This window comes from Oncorhynchus mykiss, chromosome 30, assembly GCF_013265735.2.
Source record: "Oncorhynchus mykiss isolate Arlee chromosome 30, USDA_OmykA_1.1, whole genome shotgun sequence".
Lineage (NCBI taxonomy): Eukaryota > Metazoa > Chordata > Actinopteri > Salmoniformes > Salmonidae > Oncorhynchus > Oncorhynchus mykiss.
Genome location: NC_050570.1, coordinates 26173065 through 26193677, shown reverse-complemented (window position 1 = coordinate 26193677; position 20613 = coordinate 26173065). Strand labels below are relative to the sequence as shown.

At 41.3% G+C, this 20613-nt stretch overlaps 1 pseudogene; it reads right to left on the bottom strand.

Moving 5' to 3' along the window:
- Positions 1–1415: 1415 nt before the first annotated feature.
- LOC110521621 lies at positions 1416–20330 on the bottom strand (annotated as a pseudogene).
- Between the last annotated feature and the right edge of the window lie 283 nt (positions 20331–20613).

The window sequence follows — 20613 nt, the reverse complement described above, 5'->3', positions numbered from 1 at the left end:
TGTTACAGCCTGAATTTGCGTGACAACAATGTCAAAGTGTAATTATGGTTTGAGAATTTTTTATAAAATAATTTACAATGAAAAGCTGAAATGTCTTGAGTCAGTAAGTATTCAACCCATTTGTTATGGCAAGCCTAAATCAGTTCAGGATTAAACATTTGCTTAACAAGTTTCATAATAAGTTGCACTCACTCGGTGTGCAATAATAGTGTTTAAGATTATATTTGAATGACTTCCTCATCTCTGTACCTCAGACATACAATTATCTGTAAGGTCCCTCAGCCGAGCAGTGAATTTCAAACACAGATTCAACCACAAAGACCAGGGAGGTTTTCTAATGCCTCGCAAAAAAGGGCACCTATTGGAAGATGGGTAAAGAAAAGGCAGACATTGAATATCCCTTTGAGCATAGTAAAGTTATTCATTACACTTTGGATGATGAATCAATACACCCATTCCATTAAAAAGATACAGGCGTCCTTCCTAACTCAGTTGCCAGAGAGGAAGGAAACCGCTCAAGGATTTCACCATGAGGCCAATGGTGACCTTAAAACAGTTAGAGTTTAATGGCTGTGATAGGACAAAACTGAGGATGGATCAACAACATTGTAGTTACTGCACAATACTAACCTAAATTACAGAGTGAAAAGAAGGAAGCCTGTACAGAATAAAAATGTATGTATCCTGTTTGCATTAAGGCACTAAACTACAACTGCAAAAAATTTGGCAAAGAACTTAATGTCCTGGATACAAAGGGTTATGTTTGGGGCAAATCCAAATAACACATCTCTGAGTGCCACTCTTCATATTTTCAAGCATGGTGGTGGCTGCATCGTGTTATGGGTATGCTTGTCATAGCAAACTGTTCAAAATGGTTCTTGTATCTTAAATTTGAGTCCATGTTGCTTCAACTCAGAAAGCTTACCAGCCTCCATTACTCCTCCATCACTGATTTGACACAATGGTCGAGTTTCCCTGCTCAGACGTTGCATGCATCAACCAATGGTCATGTGCTACCTCATCAACTGTGTCATCAACTGACAGATTGCTATAACATAATGATGTGCTTAGCTGATACTTCAAAAGGCACTCGCATATCTGAGCTATCATTTTTGCAGGTGCATGGTAACAGTTGAGAAAAAAGAAGAAACCCGCACACTGCTCTTGATAGTATCACTGCTCTTTAATAATCTTTACATATTAGCCTCACGGCCTTCGTCAGAGCTTTTAGCTTTTAGTTGATACGTAAAATACCTATCCAGGCATGTTAAGATATGGCATGGGTCAGCAAAGCCTTGGCAAAGGATCAATGCTTGTGTCAACATAACATTACGACGTGATCAATGACGCTTAGTTTGATCATGCGATTTATCAAACCGTGTGTTTTTTGTTTGTATCTTACCCTCTTTTTTTCCCCAATTCCGATCTTGTCTCATCGCTTCAACAACCCAATGGACTCACGTGCTATCTTCGAAGTTGCTTTCAAACGCCGATCTCTAGTGGACACCATACTTACAATGAAGTTAGGATTTTTTTCATGCAGTGTCACCTGAACTAGCTAAGCAGGTAATCGGGACCAAAGAACACTGACAAACAACAGGGAATGGTGTTGACTTCCGGCGATGGAATATTCTTTTGAAAATCATTTTAGGTGGAACCACACTTTCTGCACAAAGTGAGAACAATTTGTTCAGTCAACTTTCAAATCAAAACTAATAAGTCAAATAAACTAAAACAAGATCCCAGTTGTGTTGACAAAAAATGACATGTTATAATAACTACAAGTCATTGTCTTAACTTATAAAATCAAGTTGAATGAACTTTGTGTTCCTTCCTTCCTTCCTTCCTGAAATTAGATCCAATAAGTCAAATGAAGTAAATGAAGACAACAGTTGTCTTGACTTTAAATGTCAAGTCAGGATAACTACAAATCTGTACATTGACTTAACTTACAAAATTAAGTTAAATTGGCTAAGACCTATGTGTTTCTTTAACTTTTAAGTCAAAACCAAGAAGTCCAATCAGTGGTCTGTGCAACTGCCTCCAGTGCACATGTACTGTTGTGTGGGTTTGAGTCTGGGTTTGAGCTTCTTAATTATTGACCTAATAGTGAACCTATTGTTTAAAAGTGGAAACAATTTTTTTATTTTTGAATTTGTGAGTGTTTTTGCCTTTCCACATTGTGATTGGTGAAAAATGCTTTATTTTTATACCCCAGTTAAAGGGAGCCAAAGGAAGTGCATTTCTTCATAAGTAAGAATCCCTATGGGGTGCCAACAATTGTCACAATTGTCATTTTGTGGATCGGTTTGTTTTAAATGGAATTTGATGGGTGCAACTTTGCTGGAGTGACTTCCTCCATATTCCTTGCAGCCAATAAATTTATTTTTTTGTCTCTGTTGAATTTTACAAAAACAAAGATTACATGAAATAAGTCATGATTGGCTTGATTTAGTTACACAATTTTGATATGGACAATTCAGGGATGTTTGGTTTTGTCCTCTTGATCAGAAATAACCATAGTTAATAAGACAAGTTGTAATTAATGGACAACATCATATGCTATAACCTGTACAATTTATTGCCACAGTATAATTTCTAAACAAGAAAATGCTTTATTTTAGTTGCACTGAATTATTGTGAAATAGTTCAATCACCCCTTAGTCTGCTCGGTTTCCAGGTTTTATTTCTACCGAAGATAATAAATAGCCTGTCTTGGAAAATGTTTGAATAAAGCGAGGCTAAGTTAACACTGACGTCACATGTAGCTCGGCTTTTAGAGAACAGTACATTTTGGAAACAATTAAGATCAGCTGTGCGGGTGATCTTAGTGTGTATTGATAGTTTAATGAGAGATAAAATGGTGGCCAACAGTGGATGCAATAGGCCCATAGTGTTAATTTCCACCTCCCATATGATCTCAGGTAGACTGTATATCTTATAGAGGAGGCCTGTGGGGAGTGATGAGAGACTGTGTCTGGTATAGAAGGTTGTTAGTAGGAGAACAGTGACAGACAGAGTCAGTATCAGACTAGAGGAGGCTCTGGTTCTGCTCTCTGGTTGTGGCGGCATCCTGGTCCTGAAGGGCTGGGCTACACGCTCCCACTGGGTGAGGATGGCCTGTCGGGCTCCGTCCCACTGTCCTGGCCCTCTCAGACGGTACTGGTACGGGGTGCAGGGCCCCAGTAGCACACGCAGCCCTACACCAGGCTCCCTCAACAGGAGCCCTAGGAGATTAGGACGAACCCCCAACTCCTCTGCCATGGAGTCCATGTAGGGGATATGGTCCACCTGGAGAGGGTGACGCTCCAAACAGGCAAACCTGGAGGGAGAAGGAGGGTATACACACGCAGGTGTTTTGAAAGTGCTTATACCTGATTTAAAAAAAATAATTTACCTATTGGCAAACGAATTACAGTATGAGTGTAATAACACATGGATGTTGTCCCACCTGTTTTGCAGCGTGCTGGTATCTCTCTTTACGGCCTGCAGCATGGCTTCTTGTGAGGGCAGTGTTAGTAACCCTGGAGCAAGAAATCATGTAGTCCACACATTACTATTGACACAAACCTCAAATCTTCCATCGCTCGCATTCAAATACACTAGGCTACCCAACTTCAGACACAGAGCTCTGGGATGAATCAGGAAAAGGGGAGTTAGTGAGGGAGTTGTTATTTATTTATTTTACCTTTATTTCATCAGGTAAGCCAGTTGAGAACAAGTTCTCATTTACAACTGCAACTTGGCCAAGATAAAGCAAAGCAGTGTGACACAAACAACAACACAGTTACACATGGAATTAACAAACATACAGTCAATAACACAAAAGAAAAGTCTATATACAGTGTGTGCAAATTAAGTAAGATTAGGGAGGCAAGGCAATAAATAGTCCGTAGTGGCGAAATAATTACAATTTCACAAAAACACTGTGTTGATAGATTTGCAGAATATGCATGTGCAAGTGAAGATACTGGGGTGCAAAGGAGAAAAAACAAAAAACAAATATAAATATACAAAATAATATGGGGATGAGGTAGTTGGATGGGCTATGTACTGGTGCAATGATCTGTAAGCTGTTCTGATAGCTGATGTTTAAAGTTAGTGAGGGAGTCTCCAGCTTCAGTGATTTTTGCAATTCTTTCCAGTCATTGGCAGCAGAGAACTGGAAGGAAAGACGACCAAAGGAGGAATTGGCTTTGGGGGTGACCAGTGAAATATACCTGCTGGAGCGCACGCTACGGGTGGGGACTGCTATGGTAACCAGTGAGCTGAGATAAGGCGGGGCTTTACCTAGCAAGAACTTATAGATGACCTGGAGCCAGTGGGTTTGGCAACGAATTTGAAGCGAGGGCCAGCCAACGAGAGCATACAGGTCGCAGTTAGTTGTTACCTTTAAAGACCTGGGTGGCCCAGCGGGCCTGCATCTCAGCCAGAGGATTGATGGCTCCCAGGTTACAGATGAAGCCCACTACAGCCAGACTGGGCCGAGCCAGCCCCGGGGGGAACACATGACGGTACAGACACAGGCAGTGACCACCATTAGTCAGCAGACCCGAAGGCAGGAAAGTCATAGTTGTAGCCAGTGGCAAACACCACAACATCCACCTAGGGAAGAGAGGGATGGTAGGGTAGAGGGGATAAGGGAAGAGAGTGTGTGTGTGTGTGTGTGTGTGTGTGTGTGTGTGTGTGTGTGTGTGTGTGTGTGTGTGTGTGTGTGTGTCTTCACCTTTTCCACGACGCTCCCATCCTCAAACACCACACTGGAGCCTTTGATCTCCCTGATGTTAGGTTTGACCAGAACACGACCAGAGATGATTCGACCAAGTAGATCATCATTCACCACTGGGATCTGGGCAAAGAACCTGAAATAGATGGATGGATCAATGGATGGTTCAATCAATCGGTCAGTAAGTCAGTCAGATATGTAGAGATTTTACCTGTGTTTTGGTTGTAGGCCGTACAGTCTGTGGTCGAAGGTTCTGTTCAGTTTCTTCTCCATCATCATGGTAATCCAGGAGGGGAAGAGCTTCTGCACTAGCCTGTCCAATCTTGAAGTGCCCACCAGGTCACCTGGCAGTCCCCCCGCCCCCACCCTGCTGACCACCCATGCCCCTTTCCGCGTGCTGAGGTACACCTGTAGACCAGGAGAGAAAGGGTTAATAATCTTTGGCAGAGATGGCCAACTCTATTCCTGTTCATCTAGCTAGTAGTTTATCATACTTCCGTCAGGGTTTCTTCAAAGACGGGACAATCTCAACTTGGCTACGCCATTTCCTGGTTGCTAAAATTCGAATAGTTTGCCTAATTTATCTTTATGTGACAAAACAAGCAACTATAGTGTAGCTCAGGTATTCCCAAACTGGGGTACGCGCAATGCAGTCCGGGGTACGCCAAATAAAAATGTGATTCAGATTTAGTGTTCAGCGAAATAACAACACATTGTCAAATACAGGTAGCCTAGTCAAATAATTAACATCCAATCACATCAACTGTTACTCTCTCGCGGGAATTCCACTAACGGTCCGTAATGGATAAAAAGTAAGGCCTGCGTCCATAGAGACACATACCAGCTCTACTGGTATTACTGCTACTACCTGCAGTACTACACCTGCACCTGTCGGCGACACAAGTTGTTCTGCTTCTGTAACGGGTGTGAAACGCTAGCTTAGTTAGCGGTGGTGCGCGCTAAATTTATACCACTTAGCTAAGAATGATGTGAATAATCAAGTCAATAAACGTTGGGTAGTTAATTAGATGGCAAATAGTTAATATACTGCCTGGCAAGTTCAATGTAATAGTAGCCAACAAACATTAGGTAACTCGCTAACATACCAGTACATACTGCTGTAATGCTATGCGGTACGTAACTTATTTGAAAAGTCATTACTTTATTACATTGCTCAATATTTTCTTAACATTTGTCACAATTAGTTAAAGCATTGAATTTGTATTTGCTCTCGTCGGACTCCGGCTGCATATTTTCCGCAATTTTCTTCCAATCTGAAAAGTTATGAAGCCACACCCTTTTCAGAAGAATTGGATTATGGGCCCTAAAAGTACAACAGTGTCCACTGCATGTATACTTCGCATTTTGGCAAATTTAGTACGACATCCGGGAACTTTTGGCACGATAAGTATATATCCATACTATGACAAAAAAAACTTTTTTTTATTAACAACAAATCAATACATAAAGCACATGAGGGAACACAAGCAGTCCTACAAGTCCGGCAGTTCTACAATCTAAGCTAGATGCCCTCAATCTCACACAAATCATCAAGGAACCCACCAGGTACAACCCTAAATCTGTAAACAAGGGCACCCTCATAGACGTCATCCTGACCAACTGGCCCTCCAAATACACCTCCGCTGTCTTCAACCAGGATCTCAGCGATCACTGCCTCATTGCCTGTATCCGCTACGGATCCGCAGTCAAACGACCACCCCTCATCACTGTCAAACGCTCCCTAAAACACTTCTGTGAGCAGGCCTTTCTAATTGACCTGGCCCGGGTATCCTGGAAGGATATTGACCTCATCCCGTCAGTTGAGGATGCCTGGTCATTCTTTAAAAGTAACTTCCTCACCATTTTAGATAAGCATGCTCCGTTCAAAAAATGCAGAACTAGGAACAGATATAGCCCTTGGTTCACTCCAGACCTGACTGCCCTCGACCAGCACAAAAACATCCTGTGGCGGACTGCAATAACATCGAATAGTCCCCGCGATATGTAACTGTTCAGGGAAGTCAGGAACCAATACACGCAGTCAGTCAGGAAAGCCAAGGCCAGCTTCTTCAGGCAGAAATTTGCATCCTGTAGCTCTAACTCCCAAAAGTTCTGGGACACTGTAAAGTCCATGGAGAACAAGAGCACCTCCTCCCAGCTGCCCACTGCACTGAGGCTAGGTAACACGGTCACCACCGATAAATCCATAATTATCAAAAACTTCAACAAGCATTTCTCAATGGCTGGCCATGCCTTCCTCCTGGCTACTCCAACCTCGGCCAACAGCTCCCGCAGCTACTCGCCCAAGCTTCTCCAGGTTCTCCTTTACCCAAATCCAGATAGCAGATGTTCTGAAAGAACTGCAAAACCTGGACCCGTACAAATCAGCTGGGCTTGACAATCTGGACCCTCTATTTTTGAAACTATCCGCCGCCATTGTCGCAACTCCTATTACCAGCCTGTTCAACCTCTCTTTCATATCGTCTGAGATCCCCAAGGATTGGAAAGCTGCCGCAGTCATCCCCCTCTTCAAAGGGGGAGACACCCTGGACCCAAACTGTTACAGACCTATATCCATCCTGCCCTGCCTATCTAAGGTCTTCGAAAGCCAAGTCAACAAACAGGTCACTGACCATCTCAAATCCCACCGTGCCTTCTCGGCTGCGCAATCTGGTTTCCGAGCCGGTCACGGGTGCACCTCAGCCACGCTCAAGGTACTAAATGATATCATAACCGCCATCGATAAAAGACAGTACTGTGCAGCCGTCTTCATCGACCTGGCCAAGGCTTTCGACTCTGTCAATCACCATATTCTTATCGGCAGACTCAGTAGCCTCGGTTTTTCTAATGACTGCCTTGCCTGGTTCACCAACTACTTTGCAGACATAGTTCAGTGTGTCAAATCGGAGGGCATGTTGTCCGGTCCTCTGGCAGTCTCTATGGGGGTGCCACAGGGTTCAATTCTCGGGCCGACTCTTTTCTCTGTATATATCAATGATGTTGCTCTTGCTGCGGGCGATTCCCTGATCCACCTCTACGCAGACGACACCCTTCTGTATACTTCCGGCCCTTCCTTGGACACTGTGCGATCTAACCTCCAAACGAGCTTCAATGCCATACAACACTCCTTCCGTGGCCTCCAACTGCTCTTAAACGCTAGTAAAACCAAATGCATGCTTTTCAACCGTTCGCTGCCTGCACCCGCACGCCCGACTAGCATCACCACCCTGGATGGTTCCGACCTAGAATATGTGGACATCTATAAGTACCTAGGTGTCTGGCTAGACCGTAAACTCTCCTTCCAGACTCATATCAAACATCTCCAATCTAAAATCAAATCTAGAGTCGGCTTTCTATTCCGCAACAAAGCCTCCTTCACTCACGCCGCCAAACTTACCCTAGTAAAACTGACTATCCTACCGATCCTCGACTTCGGCGATGTCATCTACAAAATAGCTTCCAATACTCTACTCAGCAAACTGGATGCAGTTTATCACAGTGCCATCCGTTTTGTTACTAAAGCACCTTATACCACCCACCACTGCGACCTGTCTGCTCTAGTCGGCTGGCCCTCGCTACATATTCGTCGCCAGACCCACCGGCTCCAGGTCATCTACAAGTCCATGCTAGGTAAAGCTCTGCCTTATCTCAGTTCACTGGTCACGATGGCAACACCCGTAGCATGTGCTCCAGCAGGTGTATCTCACTGATCATCCCTAAAGCCAACACCTCATTTGGCCGCCTTTCGTTCCAGTTCTCTGCTGCCTGTGACTGGAACGAATTGCAAAAATCGCTGAAGTTGGAGACTTTTATCTCCCTCACCAACTTCAAACATCTGCTATCTGAGCAGCTAACCGATCGCTACAGCTGTACGTAGTCTATCGGTAAATAGCCCACCCAATTTATCTACCTCATCCCCATGCTGTTTATATTTACTTTTCTGCTCTTTTGCACACCAGTATCTCTACCTGTACATGACCATCTGATCATTTATCACTCCAGTGTTAATCTGCAAAATTGTAATTATTCGCCTACCTCATGCCTTTTGCACACATTGTATATAGACTCTCTTTTTTATTTTCTTTTTTCTACTGTGTTATTGACTTGTTTATTGTTTACTCCATGTGTAACTTTGTTGTCTGTTCACACTGCTTTGCTTTATCTTGGCCAGGTCACTGTTGTAAATGAGAACTTGTTCTCAACTAGCCTACCTGGTTAAATAAAGGTGAAATAAAAAAATTTAAGAAGCATACATAGATTACAAACAATGGACAATCGAGCTAGGGGGTACAATATCACATTAGAATTACACAAGGACCTTAAGGGACATACATATACTTACAATTCTAACAGCTTTTTGTTAGTAGAGCATTTAACCGTCTTAAAATACAGTTCAATTTCTTTTTGTAGGCTATGAAAAATGTACATTTGTGTATATGAAATTTGGCCAAAAGAATAACGAAATGAATTACATAAATGTTTCAGCTTATTTCTATTGTATGTAAAGAATCCAAACAGTACATCTCTCCACAATAGTGTAAAATCTTCATACATGTGTTCAATTATAAACCTACTGATGTCTTGCTACTACAAATAAGCATACTATACAGTGCCTTGCAAAGTATTCGGCCCCCTTGAACTTTGCGACCTTTTGACACATTTCAGGCTTCAAACATAAAGATATAAAACTGTATTTTTTTGTGAAGAATCAACAACAAGTGGGACACAATCATGAAGTGGAACGACATTTATTGGATATTTCAAACTTTTTTAACAAATCAAAAACTGAAAAATTGGGCGTGCAAAATGATTCAGCCCCCTTAAGTTAATACTTTGTAGCGCCACCTTTTGCTGCGAATACAGCTGTAAGGCGCTTGGGGTATGTCTCTATTAGTTTTGCACATCGAGAGACTGACATTTTTTCCCATTCCTCCTTGCAAAACAGCTCGAGCTCAGTGAGGTTGGATGGAGAGCATTTGTGAACAGCAGTTTTCAGTTCTTTCCACAGATTCTCGATTGGATTCAGGTCTGGACTTTGAATTCTAACACCTGGATATGTTTATTTTTGAACCATTCCATTGTAGATTTTGCTTTATGTTTTGGATCATTGTCTTGTTGGAAGACAAATCTCCGTCCCAGTCTCAGGTCTTTTGCAGACTCCATCAGGTTTTCTTCCAGAATGGTCCTGTATTTGGCTCCATCCATCCTTCCATCAATTTTAACCATCTTCCCTGTCCCTGCTGAAGAAAAGCAGGCCCAAACCATGATGCTGCCACCACCATGTTTGACAGTGGGGATGGTGTGTTCAGCTGTGTTGCTTTTACGCCAAACATAACGTTTTGCATTGTTGCCAAAAAGTTCCATTTTGGTTTCATCTGACCAGAGCACCTTCTTCCACATGTTTGGTGTGTCTCCCAGGTGGCTTGTGGCAAACTTTAAACGACACTTCTTATGGATATCTTTAAGAAATGGCTTTCTTCTTGCCACTCTTCCATAAAGGCCAGATTTGTGCAATATACGACTGATTGTTGTCCTATGGACAGAGTCTCCCTCCTCAGCTGTAGATCTCTGCAGTTCATCCAGAGTGATCATGGGCCTCTTGGCTGCATCTCTGATCAGTCTTCTCCTTGTATGAGCTGAAAGTTTAGAGGGACGGCCAGATCTTGGTAGATTTGCAGTGGTCTGATACTCCTTCCATTTCAATATTATCGCTTGACAGTGCTCCTTGGGATGTTTAAAGCTTGGGAAATATTTTTGTATCCAAATCCGGCTTTAAACTTCTTCACAACAGTATCTCGGACCTGCCTGGTGTGTTCCTTGTTCTTCATGATGCTCTCTGCGCTTTTAACGGACCTCTGAGACTATCACAGTGCAGGTGCATTTATACGGAGACTTGATTACACACAGGTGGATTGTATTTATCATCATTAGTCATTAGATCCTCACTGAACTTCTGGAGAGAGTTTGCTGCACTGAAAGTAAAGGGGCTGAATAATTTTGCACGCCCAATTTTTCAGTTTTTGATTTGTTAAAAAAGTTTGAAGTATCCAATAAATGTCGTTCCACTTCATGATTGTGTCCCACTTGTTGTTGATTCTTCACAAAAAAATTAAGTTTTATATCTTTATGTTTGAAGCCTGAAATGTGGCAAAAGGTCGCAAAGTTCAAGGGGGCCGAATACTTTCGCAAGGCACTGTATACTCAATTCACATCATAAATAGTATGGTTAAGTTTGAGTATTCGAACACAGCTATAGAGAAGGGGTCCTTATGGTATATCTGACCCTGCTCATTCCTGATTCATTTTAGACAAATCTGACGGAGTTGACCAACTCTTTGGGCATATTTTTTAGGATTCAATAATATTTTAAGCCACAGAGGGCTATTTCAAGAAACTACACAATATCCCTTTTTCAGTTAATATTATTGGCATAATTATATATTTTTTATTTTTTTATATGAGAGTTTGAAAACTGGATCCTTTGCGCTGAATAAGGGCATTTATGGGCATAGTGTTGACATGAAATTAATAATATTGAAAATATTTAAATTCCCAAAACAATTACTTTCCCTTATAAAATTATACTAAATTGAATGTTTAAGCTCAAATAAAGCAAAAAAAATGCAGATATTTTTACTATTAAAATGAAGTTTCCCTGCTGGTCATGGATTGTCCCAATTTTCAAGAAACCCTGCGCTGCATAATATCTGAAAGAATCACTTCCAGAAGAATCAGAGGATTTCCCACTCACCTGCTCCGCTACTCTGCTGGCATCCACAGCGATGCCACCTCCAGAATTCCCAATCCCAACCACCACCACCCTCTTCCCCTGCAACCCCTCAGCACTGAGGTATTCCCAACTGTGAAAGTACCTGCCCTCAAACTCTTCTATACCTGGGAGGATCAGATAATCAAATTATAAATAATGATACTTGTGGTAATTGATTGATGATGATGATTGAGCATGATATTCAAATTATACTTTGTGAGAGCTATGAATGGGATATACAGTGCCTTAAAAAATTATTCATACCCTTTGACTTTTTCCACATTTTGTTATGTTACAGCCTGAATTTGAAATGCATTAAAGTAATATGTTGTGTCACTCACCTCACCAATGTCAAAGTGGAATTATATTTGTAGAAATTTTTACAAATGAATAAAAATGAAAATCTGAAATTTCTGTATTGACTACCTCATCTCTGTACCCCACACATACAATTAACACGGGTACAACCACAAAGATCAAGGAGGTTTTCCAATGCTTCGTAAAGAAGGGCACCTAGTGGTAGATTTTTAAAAAAGAGCATAGAATATCCCTTAGAGCATGGCGAAGTTATTAATTACTCTTTGGGTGGTGTATCAATACATCCAATTTACCCATGACTCCCTGGAAAATAGTGGCAGTTGTTACTGAGTGAAGTATCCTGGCTAAATAAATTAAATGAGTCACTGCAAGATACAGGCATGTCATGTTATGGGTATGCTTGTCATCAACAAGGACCAGGCAGTGTTTTAGGATAAAAAGAAACAGAATAGAGCTGAGCTCAGGCAAAATCAGAGGAACACCTGGTTCACTCTTCTTCCCAATAGACACTGGGGAACAAATTCACCTTTCAGCAGGACAACAAGGCCAAATATACACTGCACTTAACTTACCAAGATGACATTGAAAGTTCTTGAGTGACCTAGTCACAGTTTTTACTTAAATTGGCTTGAAAATCTATGAGCAAAACTTGAAAATGGCTGTCTAGCAATGATTAACAACCAACTTGACGGTGTGAACACTTATTTCTGAGATATAGATATTTCTGTATTTCATTTTCAATAAACTTGCATTTCTAAAAACATGTTTTCACTTGTAAATGATGGGCTATTGTGTGTAGATCGCTGATAAAAACATTTTTTTAATCAATTTTGATTTGAGCCTGTAACAGAACAAAATGTGGAATAAGTCAATGAGTATGAATACTTTCTGAAGGCACTGTGCACATGATGTATGTATGTATGCATGATGTGAATAGGATTTGAGTCTATATATCTCCAGTGATAGTAGCATATAATCAAATACACAATGACAATGGGGACTATGATAGGGATAGCAAATTTAAAGTTACCTGGGAAGTCATTGAGAGGCAAGTGTGGTTGTGTAAAGTGACCGGTGCAGACCATCACAGCATCAAAGACCTGAATCTCCCTCTGACCTTCTCTCTGTCTCCACCTCCCACTGGCCTGACACTGGGAAGTCTGGCCTCTGACGCACACTCACCACAGTGGTCTGACACATGCAGGCACGCACGCACACACACATTAAATTAATCACTATTTACCGTTGAAAGGGATCCTAACATAAGATGTGACTGAATAAACATCCACTTCCTTCCTTCATGCCCTCTGACCTGGAATTAGATGTGCTTGAAGAGGTCAAAGGTCTGAGCGTAAAGTCGTAGGTAGCTCAGCAGCTGGGGGTGGTGCATGTTGTTGGGCAGGTGAGCAGGAGGAGGGAAATCGCTGTATGACATCATCTCCTTGGAGCTGTTGATGATGACAGACTGGTAGATGTTGACCCTTCCTGGGTCTGGATGCTCCTAAAGGACAAGGACAGACTGAGGATAAGCACTAATATGCCCAATACATTAGATATTGGAACAAAGCCAGAGTAATTTATACTGGATCAACTTTAGATATTGAAAGAGAGCCGGTGTCATTTAAATATGGATCTCCAGCAGTAGCGGACACACACTCTCCCAGTGACTGAGATGTTCTCCCTGTATCTTCTTACTGAGACGAACACTCTAATCCACTATACTGGTTAATCAGGCACCAGGTTCCTCAACCAGCTCCCTCACCTTGAACCTCCACAGTCCCCCGATGTCATCACTGCTCTCGAAACAGGTGGGCTCCATACCCTCATCCAGACAGCTCTTGATGCTGGTCAGACTTGAGGGACCCGCTACATACATACCAAGACAAGACAAGACAAGACAAGACAAGACAAGACAAGACAAGACAAGACAAGACAAGACAAGACAAGACAAGACAAGACAAGACAAGACAAGACAAGACAAGACAAGACAAGACAAGACAAGACAAGACAAGACAGACAGACATGGTTAGTACCAATGAAAGTGTCATTGGAATAACTACAACCAATAACGAATACATAAGTTACAATATCACTCTCACTTCTGTCCACGCACACCATCACACATGTCCACTTGTGACGAGATTGAGGAACCCTGGCCTGTACAGGCAGGGGAGGGTCATGGTCAGACCAAATCAGTGTCTTATTGGTTATTGGAGAGTGGCAGTGTCTCAGGGGGATGGTCATGAAAATGTTCAGCTAGGTGCCAAAGTCTTGACCCCTTGACAATAGGCCGTGGTGGGGGGAAGGGCATTGGAGTGAGGTGGGGATGAGAGAAGCACAGCACCACTGGAAGTGGAATTGTCAATGCTTTCTAATTAGTTGTATTTTAACCATGTCGTTATATTTTAACTGTGAAACAGAGAAACAGGGGAAAAAAATTGAAACAGTCATTTGCTTTTCTCTGAAGGGGCTGATTGGCTTTTCAACCCATACACAATTTTCAATCAATAAAGGATTGTCTTAGAGACCTACAGCTATTTAAGTGGGTTTGAGTAAATCTGTACTATAACTGTACTCACCCCTTTAACCTTCATCTGAGAGAATGTATACCTTAACATGTAGTTTATCTACAGAGAGAAGCAGCAGTTATGTGAATGTGAACTTTGGGCTATTTTCTTTTATAGCTTCTGTCCTGGTCTCCACTCCTTGAGGGCATGAGGCAGCGGGAGGTTAAGGGGCAGTCTCTATTGCACTCCACACTGCCCTCTCCCACCTGGACAAGAGGAACACCTGTGTGAAAATATTGTTTATTGACAACAGCTCAGCTTTCAACATCATAGTGCCCTCCAAGCTCATCACTAAGCTAAGCACCCTGGGACTGAACACCTCCCTCTGCAACTCTCTCACTTTATACACAGAAGATATCTGCTAAACAAAGAATCAACATGTTTATCTGTCTCTCTGTGACTTCTGGTAGCTTCACAATGAAGCTCACTACAAATAGAAAGTTGCCAATGTCTTTGCAATTATTACATTTTTTTATGAAAACTGAGAGATGACTGCATTAAAAGATAAATAGCCGGCCCTACAATATTGTCACGCCTACTCCCGCTCCGGCGCTCGACGTCACCGGTCTACTAACCATCGCCCCTGGCAACCATCATTAAGCACACCTGAACATCATTATTTCCATGATTAATCTCCCTTTATTTAGCCCTCAGTAGCCATCAGTCAATAGTTAATATTGTTTTTATTCACGCTCTGTACGCTTCTCGTGTTTTGTTTCTCTGCTTTTGTCATTATTAAACTCACCTTCTGCACCTGCTTCCTGACTCCCGGCATATACAGTACCAGTCAAAAGTTTGGACACACTTCCTCATTCAATAGTTCTTCTTAATTTTTTTGTATTTTCTACATTGTAGAATAATAGTGAAGACATCAAAACTATGAAATAACACATAATGGATCATGTAGTAACCAAAAAACTGTTGCACATATCAAAATGTATTTTATTTTTGAGGTTCTTCTAAGTAGCCACCCTTTGCCTTGATGACAGCTTTGCGCACTCTTGGCATTCTCTCAACCAGCTTCACCTGAAAAGCTTTTCCAACAGTCTTGAAGGATATGCTGAGCACTTGTTGACTGCTTTTCCTTCACTCTGCGGTCCAATCCATCCCAAACCGTCTCAATTGGGTTGAGATCGGGTGATTGTGGAGGTCAGGTCATCTGATGCAGCACTCCAGGGTAGCCTAGTGGTTAGAGCGTTGGACTAGTAACCGGAAGGTTGCAAGTTCAAACCCCCGAGCTGACAAGGTACAAATCTGTCGTTCTGCCCCTGAACAGGCAGTTAACCTGTTCCTAGGCCGTCATTGAAAATAAGAATTTGTTCTTAACTGACTTGCCAGGTTAAATAAAGGTAAAAAAAAATCTCCGTCTTGGTCAAATAGCCCTTACACAGCCTTGAGGTGTGTTGGGTCATTGTCGTGTTGAAAAACAAATGATAGTCCAGCTAAGCCCAAACAAGATAGGATGGCGTATCGCTGCAGAATGCTGTGGTAGCCATGCTGGTTAAGTGTGCCTTGAATTCTAAATAAATCACAGACAGTGTCATCAGCAAAGCACCCCCACACCACTTCCATGCTTCAAGGTGGGAACCACACATGCGTAGATAATCCGTTCACCTACTCTGCGTTTCACAAAGACACGGAGGTTGGAACCAAAAATCTCACATTTGAACTCCTCAGACCAAAGGACAGATTTCCACCAGTCTAATGTCCATTGCTCGTGTTTTTTGGCCCAAGCAAGTCTCTTCTTCTTATTGGTGTCCTTTAGTAGTGGTTTCTTTGCAGCAATTCGACCATGAAGGCCTGATTCATGCTGTCTCTGAACAGTTGATGTTGAGATGTGTCTGATACTTGAACTCTGTGTAGCATTTATTTGGGCTACAATCTGAGGTGCAGTTAACTCTAATGAACTTATCCTCTGCAGCAGAGGTAACTCAGCGTCTTCCTTTCCTGTGGGGGTCGTCATGAGAGCCAGTTTCATCATAGCACTTGATGGTTTTTGCAACTGCACTTGAAGAAATGTTCAACGTTCTTGAAATTTTCCGGATTGACTGACCTTCATGTCCTAAAATAATGATGGACTGTCATTTCTCTTTGCTTATTTGAGCTGTTCTTGCCTTAATATGGATTTGGTCTTTTACCAGATAGAGCTTTCTTCTGTATACCACCCCTACCTTGTCACAACACAACTGATTGGCTCAAATGCATTAAGAAGGAAATTAATTCCACAAATGAACTTTTAACAAGGGACACCTGTTAATTGAAATGCATTCCAGGTGACTACCTCATAATGCTGGTTGAGAGAATGCCAAGAGTATGCAAAGCTGTCATCAAGGCAAAGGGTGGCTACTTTGAAGAATCTCAAATATAAAATAGATTTTGATTTGTTTAACAATTGTTTGGTTACTACATTATTCCATATATTCATAGTTTATGTCTTCAGTATTATTCTACAATGTAGAAAATAGTAAGAATAAAGAAAAACCCTGGAATGAGTAGGTGTGTCCACACTTTTGATTGGTACTGTTCGTAACAAGTATAGGCTACATAAGCCTACGCTGTATAATTCAATAATATTGAAATCAATTTCATGTTCATTCCATGTAGTTATTATTTTGCTAATTGTAGGCTACTGTCTGTAATTTTGACTCATATATTGATGTGTAACAACACAATTATGTGCCAAATCTTGATTCAGTGCATCATTATAGGGTAAGCATTAGAATAACCTCCCTCAGTATTTGCAGCCATAGGTGATGATAGCTGTGATGATATCTTTAAAGGAGCTGATCCATCATCAGTATTGTAGAATAATTATAATGTTCATTCTTTGGAGTCTAAGACGTTGGGGGAGGGAGGAGGCAGTCCTAAGCTGACATTATTGTTTTAAGACAGTCATACCATGGATCCTTTAGCTATTTGATTTGGAATTTTATGACCCCTTTAGGTATAAAATGTGTCATTTAAACATTTTTATTTGTTAAAATATTGATTTAGGCTTTTACTACTAAAGCCCATAGTAATGCATTTAATAACACATTTATAAATGGAAAAAAGGACAGTCAAAACAATGTATCATAAGAAACAAGGTTTTGAAGTGTCTGTCCTAAATCTAGGAGATATTTTTTTATTTTTAAATCAGGAAATATACATTTTTGACACATATTACACCTTCATACCCCTTTCTTCATAGTTGTATGATTTTTTTTAAAAACGGTACCGGTTACCTTCAGAGGAGTCCTGTGACACGTGGGGGTCCTAGAGACAAAGGGAGAACACCATTTTGTTTGTGAGAATCTACCCTTTCCACAGTGCTGTCACAGTACTTTTGTAGCCCTAACAGTATGAACGTTACCAAAACAGAAGTTGGCACATCGACGGTACTGACTTCAGACGACTCTCCTGACACTTGTGGAGGTCGTATAGCAGAACAGAGAACACCACCATGTTCGCGAGTCTCTATTTCCATAATAATGTAGATCAAACCGTTTGGACGCTACAGACATTTGCATGAGAAGACCGATTGATTCCGTACAATTGTACAATTGATTGAGATGCACAATGCAAACCCCCGATATCTCTAGCTTAAACTTGACAGATTTTGATGGGGATTTTAATATTATGTAACTTACATTGACGCACCGGTGCGTCAATCGACTCTAAGGGATTTAAGGTAAGATTTGAATGGAGAAAGTTGATCCGAGATTCAGTAAGCGATCGACACATGCCTCAACGTTCCCTCTGTGTGGTGTTTTGGGAAACGCATGTTACATCTTCGGACGTCGTAACAAAGATGCATCCTTAAAAACACTGATAAGCCTAAATTCCGGCATGCACGGCATCAGGCATGCACGTCACATTATGTCACATGATGCTGGCTTGCAAGTGATGTGCTATTCCTATTGGAATTACAGCCAGAGTGAGGATATTGAACAATTGGAACTTACAATCACAGACAAACTGCATTTGGAATGGCTGCTAAGGTAGAAAGGATTGATAAATGAGACCTAAACTGGAACAACCATCTCAGTAACGGGTGCAATAAGTCCAACTTCTAACATTGGATGGAAACATTAGACAATTTTATGTTATTGTATGTTTGTGTAGCATAAAATCAATTAATGTAGATGTAAAGCACAGATTTTGAAACAAAAAAAAATGATCTACCTGAAATAGATCATAACGGTTATTAACACCAACACATGGGTTCTTATACACCACTAAGAGTTCATTTAACTTCTGAATCAACTCTAGAAATGTTATAATGAACATTCATCACTAGGTAACACTGGTCAATTTGTTGTGTACAAATATTCCCATTTTACAGTCAGGTCAAAAATTATTGGCAAAGATGAGCAAAAAAGCTTCAGTTTTCCCGATGTCAAACTCACTACTAGTGTGAGCGACCAAAGAGCATTTGACCTTAGCACTGCCTTTGGCCATGCACACCAGTGGCAGGTTTGGTGTCAAAAAACTGAAGCATATGCTGAAAGGTACCTCAGACCCACTGTAAGAAGATCCCTCCCAATGTGTTCTCCAATCTCATGACTAGAGTATTTAAAACAGGGGTGCCAAGAATGTTTACTCCTTCGTCTTTGAGATTTGTATTACTTATTAAACAAAATCTCTTTCTCTGAGCAATTGTATTAATATATAAAAAATATTCCCCAATTCTTTGGAGCACACAATATACCTCAGTATTTATATTATTTATTGTATAGTCTTTTTTACTCATCTTTATCAAGGGTAGCAATCATTTTGGACCTGACTGCAGGTACAGTTTAAAACATCTTTTAAAACATATAAAATTACTTCAACCTCTGATGTTGAAGTTAAACACAGAGATACACTAATCCCTAATGCTCGGTCACCATTTACAAAATGTGAAAAAATACAATGAAAACACATATTCAGATTCAGAAGGTGCCCTTGTCCTACATACAGACAGACAGGGATATGACACAGGAAGTTGCTATCGGGAGGACGGCTGATAATAATGTCTGGAACGAAGCAAATTACGTATTAGATTCCATTACACTTATTCCACTCCAGCCATTGGACTAGCCCTTCCTCCCTAATTAAGGTGCCACTTACCCCCTGTGGGATAGGATTATGCTGCCAAGAGAGAAGGGGGAGAGAGAGATGGCCAACGGAAACAAAAGCTGTTTTGCAGACAGACCAGAGATACTGGAGACTGTCGGTGTAAGCCGAAGAGAACATGGCACAGAGCCAAAACAACACACATTTCCTGGAAATCTTATATGGCAACTCAACTAGCAGTCTTTCAATCTTCTCGGTGAAACAGTTTGTATATTAGACCATTCCTCCATACAGAATCTTTCCAGATCCTTGATATCCTTCCTAAGCACTTATGGACTGCCCTCTTCAATTCAAAACACAGGTTTTCAATGGGGTTCAAGTAAGGAGACTGAGATCACCATTGCAAAATGTTGATTTTGTGGTCAATTAACCATTTCTAAAAATGTCCTGGTACTTGTTAAAGTTCATGACACCGTTGACCTTAATGCCCCCAGGATCAGTGGAAGCAAAATAACAACATAACAAAGATCCACCGCCATATCTTACAGCTAGCAGTCTTTCAATCTTCTCGGTGTAACAGTTTGTATAATAGGACAATTTAGAGTAAAACGCAGTTCTCATCCCTATATTGTGGTACGTTTTCAGAGCCATATCTCTCTCCATCTCCGCAGTCTTAATCTACACAGGAAGCCTGTCTCACCCTAGTACAACTCTTAGCAACCAGGTCGAATCTACTAATAAACATGCTTACCCAGAATATTTAAAAGGGAGAGTTGCTCTTGTTTGATTAGTCTTCAAGAGCAAGAAACACAATGGACAACAGAAATAACTTTGTCAAACAGTAAACATTGATGATTAAGAAGTTGTGCTTACCTCTCTATTCCAGTAGACAAAAGGGTGGAAATGAGCCAAAATACAAACCCCAGAGCTTCTTGCCTCTCAACCCCTCCCCCAAATCCTCCAGCTCTGTCACTCAAACCAGCACTGAATGGTTCATTTCACCAGCCGTGTGGTCAACTGTGTGAGACTGATTAGTCAACAGAGTGAATCAAGTCAAGAGATGAGACAAACCCCGAACTGTTTTACATTTCCTTTGTTGCTGTTTAAATGCCAAAGACATATCTTTCTAAACTGCAGCAATGCCTCCTTCAGTAGGACGTTGCTTTGGTTGAACGTTGAACAGGTACAGACAGAGG